This window comes from Oculina patagonica, chromosome 8, assembly GCF_052425735.1.
Source record: "Oculina patagonica isolate OP01 chromosome 8, crgOcupat, whole genome shotgun sequence".
NCBI lineage: Eukaryota > Metazoa > Cnidaria > Anthozoa > Scleractinia > Oculinidae > Oculina > Oculina patagonica.
Genome location: NC_135765.1, coordinates 22,771,935 through 22,779,901, shown reverse-complemented (window position 1 = coordinate 22,779,901; position 7,967 = coordinate 22,771,935). Strand labels below are relative to the sequence as shown.

Genomic DNA, 7,967 nt, shown 5'->3' with positions numbered 1-7,967 from the left:
ACCGGGCTCATGTGAAGAGGCCCTTAGAGTGTATAGACTTTGATTTGGTATTAAGAATGCCGGTCTCTAAGAATCAGACAATTTCTCGATTTCGCGGCAAGAGGGTGGAACTTCGATTTCTTTCATACTTTTATGTTAGATAGACTAGGGTATAACTTAAATCACTGTATAGTTCTTTCGATGGAATATCCTTTTATTTTAAAGAAAAATGCAAATAACAAAAATCCGTTAAAATCGTCATTTGAGGCGCTAAATTGTTCATGATTTTTGCACGAGTTTGAGAGCCTCGCGTGCAAAAACAAATAACTCTACCGTCTTTTAAACACTCAAACCATAGTTAACAATCTCTAAACATCTACTGAAATGATTTTGGGAAATATTGCCTTGTTCTTTGTAGACAAAATAATTTTATTTCGAAGGCATACAATTCACTGCCGTAAAAGTACTTGGTAAATAAAATTAATTTTCACCATGTGCGAAACCTTCAAATCGTTTACGCTGCTTGTGGTTGAATGTTAGAAGAATGGTGTATAAATCCCTGTAAAAATTTCTCCGGGCAAATGATCAAAAGCGACGTGAGAGCTTTTCGAATTCGGTTAAATATGCAAATATTTGACCTTCCACGGTCAACTTTGAAGTAACGGGTCAGAAATAATTTTTGTTCCGTGCACAAGTCCTAACCCATTTAAGACCAAATTAAGCATATGAAAAAAAAATATGTAATTTTCTAACCTTTATCTGCTGTGAAAGGTAGGTTCGAAGGACATTTTAGCATGATTACGACTCTTATCATTCGTCGCATCTGAGCTTCGTTTTAAGTCTGCACCGAGCCAACTGTCAACGTGCAACAGACTCAGTGGTCTAAAACCTGCAACGAATCTTTCATCAACTTTCGGCGCATATCGTCACTAGTGCATCTTCTTCGACGGCTTTGTCATTTGTTAAGTATTGTTTGGTTTATAGTCCACAAATATAATACATCTGATCGCTGCTAAAATGGCACAATAATGTTGACGCTTATCTTTGCAGTGCACGAAGTCACGTATCCGTTTGTTCGTCACGCAAGTCATGGGGATTTAGCAGGTGGCGGGGGGAGGGAGGGTGGATTAGGGCGTAATTTGTCGTGAAAAGCTCGACTGAATGATCCTTTATTATAAACTAGACTTAACGAATTCCTAGATAAAATGAACGATACTCTTTGCTATAGTTATAATAAAATACGTAAAAAAGAAATTCGGTATAACAAAACTTCGATTCGTAACAGTGAACACATTTTTGCGTGTCTCTTAATTAACATTCGATATACAACCTTAACCCTTGTGTCAAGGTTCAACTGTTCATAATCTAGCCTTGGAACACATACAGGACTGATTTAAGAAAAAGAAAACTTGTATTAGAATAGTTTTGGTTTTCTTTGCTTGCGTTATCTATTCTTTACCCTGAACCGCGAATTTATCACTGGTTACATGCTAACGCTTTTAATATTCTTAGTTACAAGAGCTTTTCGGGGCCTTACCAAAATCGTAGAACAAACACCACAGTTAAATAGCTTGTCCAAGGTTATAACAGCATGCCAATAATTGGTTAATCGACTAGGCATGTGCTAATTGCTGCTTGTAGGAGTTCAGTTCTCTACGGGCAGGTGCTGCGCCCAACAGAATACGGTGCTCTTTGTGACTAAAGGGATGAGCAAAATCAGCTCACCTTAAGGAGGCTCAATGTAGTTTCTTTAGCGGATGGGTGGTTGTTTTGAAAATTAAAATTATCTAGGAAGCCAATGCTCGATTTTTGCCAAAATACACCATAATGATCAAATATGACCAAATTTTAATTTTTTACCCGTCACTTAGCCACAAGGGTTACCATAGCAACGATTGACGTTTTCTTTTGTTTCAAACAAGCTTGATTTTCTCGAAATCTAGATTGACTCTTGGTGTTTATTTTTTGATATGTTAAAGTTTAGTAGATTGACAAACTGTTGACGAAATTTTAGAAAAATCTGTAAGAGCGTTTTCAAGTAAATGAAGAATGAAATTTTCAGAAAAACCCTGTTTTAATATAAAATAGGCGCTTTTAAATTGTTTTGTATTATTTGAGCGCAGTTACTCTTACACCATCTTAACCCATTAACTAAAGGCGAAAGAGTTTTTGCTTTTGTTAAAATATATCGACTGCCAATTGTAGGAAATTATAAGAAAATAACAAAAACTTCATTCTTGATTTACGCAAAAACGCTCTGACAGATTTTCCTAAAATTTTGTGTACAGGTTGTCAATTTACTATACTTGAACATATCAAAAAATGAATACCAAGAGTCAATCTAGATTTCGAGAAAATCAAGCTTGTTTGAGAACAAAAGAAAACGTCAATGGTTGCTATGGTAACCTTTGTGATTAAGTGACGGGCAAAAAATTAAAATTTGGTCATATTTGATCATTATCGTGTATTTTGGTAAATATCGAACAATGGCTTCCCAGATAATTTTAATTTTCAAAACAAGCACCCTTCGGCTAAAAAAACTACATCGAGCCTCCTTAACTGATAAATACAGTCGAAAATGTTAAAAAATGCGCTGTATTTAAAATGATGGGCAACACTTAGGGACTGGTAACTTTTACTTTTTTGGTTGGAGAGGGGGAGTGAGGTGGGGGAAGCGCGTCGGAGGAGATTAGTATAAAAGGAGCCCGTATTCTAATATCTCTGAGTAACAGTTATACCTTTATTCATATATAATACATTAACTAATCATTATGGTGCAAACTGGAAACAGTGGTCTCGGCTCAAATTTTATACGCATTTCCATCTTCCAATTATCTTATTTTGAAAACAAATAAGTAGCGCACCTACCCAGCAATCCCTCATGAAACATATGGAGGGGCACTCCCATAAATTTCGAATAGGGTTTAAGGGTAATATAAAGAAAGCGAACATTGATACCCCTTTTAAGGCCCAAAACCGAAAAAAACCCCAACCTATTCAAGGGGAGGAAAAGCGTTTCGTGCCGACACAAATAACGGCTAACCGCACACGGCAAAACACAAATCTTTATAAAATCGCTTTACTAATACTTGAACAAAAAGTTCAGTTTTAAGATACCTTTTTTTCGTTTAGCTGGGCGTTTTATATTTTTAGCCAGAGCCCATCAACTGGAGCCTTCTCTCCCCTCCCTTAGTCCCCTTTCCCGTATATTTTTTACCCCGTCTCGCGCGGTCCCCTCTGTCTCATTTGTCCTCCGGCTCCGCTTGATCCCGGACCCTCCTTCTTGGAATCAGCACTCGCTGTCTCCGTCGGCGCCGGCCGGTGGTGGCAAGTCGTCCCGTGTTCTTCCGGGGCAGCTTGAGGCGTGTGAAGGTGCCAAAGTAAGACTGCCTGTACAACATAATTACATTCAACGCTCCCGGCGGACACATTAGACGTCCGGCTACGACATTCGCTTAGAAGTAGGCATGGCAGGGGGAGGATACTGCTGGCCGCCGGAGATGCGATCACCTTCAGCCTATCCCATCCATTACTGGCACACAATCATCCTGAGGGCTGTGATCTGCTGCGGATTCAAGTCATCGCATCACGTCGTCGCCGTCCCCTCGGCCATCTCTTCATATCCATCCAGCGTCATCTCCCGTCTCCTCATGTATGTCCGTCAAACAAGTGCACAACAATCGTCACCACTAACTACAGGGCTCCGTCTCCGGTCGCTCTCTCGGCTGTAGCAAAGACGGACGGGAATGTGCGTGACATTCCGCCATTTTTTTTCTCGCCTCTCGCGTCTGCGGCACGCGGGAATGTGTTTCTATAAAGGAGGGTGCCAGGGACAGTACGTATGGAGGCTCCAGGATGGGCTCCTGTTTTAGCTGATAGAATTTAGGTACCCTATCTAAGGATCACACCAGGAACACATTGCCAAAATGATACTCTACTTATGGACCGAGAACCTCAAAAAATATTCGCTATCCCGGAGTTTTCAGAGCAACTCTCACCCGGACGATCACACTTTACGACCTGATACTGGGTTCAAACCATTTACTTCTTTACTATATTAAGACTGTATAACGAAGTTTTCAAGAGCTGCCTTATAACACCAAACAAATAGCTAGCTTCTGAAGTTTGGTTTTTCACGGGAAAGAGTCATGTTAGAGTTAACTAAATTAATACTGGGACTTGTGACTGCTGATGTCCTTCTCACACGACAGTAGAGGAGCGATTTCAGTGTGACGCTTTCGATCTTTTGAATCAAAACCGCAAACTCCACGAACAAGGGCCTTAAAAGAACAACAACCTTCCATTTCCAGTGAAATGAACTGAACTTTGAAAAATTGTTCACTCGCTGCCTTTAAGCAAACAGACGGTGCCAATAACTAGCACGGCCAAGGTTTTGTTTACTTAGGAAGCCACTAAATTAAATTTGGCGATTTTTTCACACGCCGAATTGCCATAGCAATTTGCTTATCCTTTTTAGCATAGAATTTTTAGCACTGAGTTGTTTTAACATGTTTTAATTTCGTTTGAGCTTCAAATTAGTTATTGTTGAATTTAGACATCATGAATTCGACAGTATGTTCAAAACGGCACCCCAAGAAAGTACTTTGTTACAGGTTGACTGAATGACCACCCGAAGCCACAGGTCACCCAGATTTACCGTATGGCGAAAAAAATGGCGATGCAATGTTTTTATTAAGTTGCCACTCGATCACGAAAAAAAAAACTTATCGTTACTTCTATCATTAATCATTTATACAGGACATGCGATATTTGGTTAGGTATCTTTGTGAAAAAAAAATAAAACTTTGCTAACCAACCAACCGAGAACCCCCCGGCCCACACCCCCTCACCCCCCAAAAAACATAGACGCGAGTTTTTCTCTTCGTTTTCCGTTCTACAGTAAAAAAGGGAATAACTACTTAAAAACTCTACCTGTTTTGTAAAGGTTTATATCGCCCTTCCACCCCCGGTATTACAACCAAGCCCGCGCGAGCAACCGAATTCGCGAACAGTTGCATTACACTGTACCAAACGCTTATCACCTGACAGTACGTGTGCTTTATCTTGTCTGCCTAAAGATATCACTGTACTTGTTGTTGTTGTTGTTGTTGTTGCTGGCTAGAGTACGTACTTGTCATAAAGTATTGAATCAAGCATTCCCGCATGATCAACCTTTCCCACACCCACCTACCACCCCCTAAAAAATGTCCATGACACAGTATTGCGTGACGAACAGACGGCTCATTGCAAGATTGGACTGTAAGCTACTGTAAGCGCCGACATGCCGTTTAGCGATCAGATGTTATTTTTTTGTGTACTATTAACGAGGCAATACTAACAATCGGCTATGCCGTCGAAGAAGATGCAGTGGTGACGAGAAGCGCCGAAAGTTGATCACAGATTGGATTTCGACCACTAAATATGTTGACAGTTGGCGGGGTGAATAGGACATACTTACACAAACGAAGCTCAAATTACTACGGATGCATAGAGCCGGAATCGTGCTTAAAAGGCCTTCGGACCTGCTTTTTACAGCAGATTAAGGTTAGAACATTTCATAATGTTTTTGTGTGTGATTATTTTGACCCAAAATGGGTTAAGACTTGTGCACGGATTGAAATATTCATGTCATTCATGTCTGACCCGTAACTTCAAAGTTGACCGCGGAAGGTCAAACATTTGCATATTTAACCGAATTCAAAAAGCTCTCACGTCGCTTTTGATCATTTGCCCGGAGACATTTTTACAGGGATTTATACACCATTCTTCTAACATTCAAGCTTTTGAAGCTTAAACGATTTGAAGGTGTCGCACATGGTAAAAATTAATTTTATTTACCAAGTTCTTTTACGGCAGTGAATTGTATGCCTTCGAAATTAAAATTATTTTGTCTACAAAGAACAACGCAATATTTCCCAAAAGCATTTCAGTAGATGTTTAGAGATTGCTAACTATGGTTTGAGTGTTTAAAAGACGTTAGAGTGATTTGTTTTTGCACGCGAGGCTCTCAAACTCGTGCAAAAATCATGAATAATTTAGCGCCTCAAATGACGATTTTAACGGATTTTTGTTATTTGCATTTTTCTTTAAAATAAAAGGATATTCCATCGAAAGAACTATACAGTGATTTAAGTTATACCCTAGCCTATCTAACATAAAAGTATGAAAGAAATCGAAGTTCCACCCTCGGCATTCTTAAGGAATTCCCGCTCTGCTTCTTCTCACCGGCTGTTATCACCAGCTCTCCTCCCCTCAGGAACCTAATAAAAATATATGTAGCTTATATTCGCAGGACAATCTTAGAAAGAAAGAGGTAAAGGGTGGGTGGGGGGGGGGGGGGGGTTTGGGTAAAGGGGGCGGCGGTAATGCTCGTCGGAACATTCACCAAGCTGGGCAAGGCTCAAACTTTATGTGCCCTTTATGTGATCTCAAGAAAAAAATATAGAGATTTTATTTCAGATTGACTTAAACTATCATTCAATCCTACAAGATACCTTGATGGGCAAAAACGTTATCAGCATCAGCAATTTAGAACCCAAAACGAGTCGACGAGCATCCCCCCGCTCACCGCCGATTTTCATGTCTGAATCTTCAAAAAACATTAATTGCAGTATAGTGTAACGTGGAGGTTATGACAACCCGCTGGCTTACGTAAAATAACTAGAGTTTCACAGTTTTATCCTTTATTGAACTTCATATACATGCAATGTTTGGTTTCTCTGTCGATCATGGCACCTTAAAAGAGGGCATCAGAGCAAGGAACGTGGCGCTTAAAACTTTCTTTTTACAGACATTGCGAGTAAGTTGTCTTAGGTATTCAAATTTGCTAACAGTTCAGCAAAATATTTCTTTGTTGTAAGTGCCAGTAGACGTTTGTTTTTCCATTGATAACAATAGGTGTGAGGGTGGGGGTTTTTCCCTTATTTCTTGACAATGAAGCGCCTTGACCTACCTAGTCAGCCATGTTCATCAAATGGAACAGAAACTATGCACCCAACTGTTCGCTTTCTTAGAACAGTTTATAACAGATATCGTTAATAAATAGTTTTCCCTTGTATTAAAGGATAATTTTTTCTATCAAACATTTCAGTATGTAGTATTGCTGTATAATTTTACGAGTCTGGTATTAAGATATCATTTAAGATATAAATTGAAACAACGAAAGAAAACCAGTTTTGCAAGTTGCCACCTAGCAACAGTTTGTTTGGCACAACAAGATAATATCGATATGCTTCGTGATCTGGACGGTACACGTGATAACAAAAGGAGTGGAAAATTTTCTACATGTTTCGTCATGATTGTTTTCTTGCTGATTACCTTTGTTGGCCTGTAAAAAAAACTTTTGCATTGTGACTACCATTGGTTTAATTTCTTTCACAGTTAAAAACTCGGTTCTATGTACAGCAATTCCACAGCTGCCTTCCAACTCAATCAGTTCACACTAATACATCATCTCGAAAAATGTTTTATTCTGCATCAGTTAAAACCGCTTTGGCTGAAATGTTTCTTAAATGGAAATATTCCGGCGACAAGATATGAATTTTATATAACTTAATTGCAGTGAAGTGAAACGTACATGTATTGACACCCCACTGACTCATGTAAAATTAATAAATAACTAGAATTTCAGCGTTTTGTTCTTTATGAGCAGCTAAACTTTATAAACACAATATTTGTTTTTTCTCCTGGCCATTGTAGCCCAAAAGAGGGCAGCAGTGCCAGAGAGATTGCCGCTTACAATTATGGAATATTATTATTTTCTTTTTACAGACATTGCGAGCAAGTTGTTTTTGTTATTCAGATTTGCAACAGTTAATTAAGCAAAATACTTCTTTGTTTAAGGTGTCAGTAGAACTTTGGTTTGCATATTAATAACAATAGGTCAAGGAGAAGGGATTTTTCCCTTATTCCTAAAACAATGAACTGCCTCGTGACCTACCGGCTCAGCCATGTTCATGAAATGGAACGGAACTACTAGAACTTAAGAG

The 7,967-nt window shown here is 39.1% G+C and overlaps 1 protein-coding gene across 5 annotated transcripts in view; it reads left to right on the top strand.

Annotated features, from left to right (window-relative positions):
- Positions 1 to 7,967, top strand: part of LOC144661919 (uncharacterized) — a 103,515-nt gene that overhangs the window by 46,984 nt on the left and 48,564 nt on the right. The gene's annotated exons all lie outside the window — the stretch shown is intronic.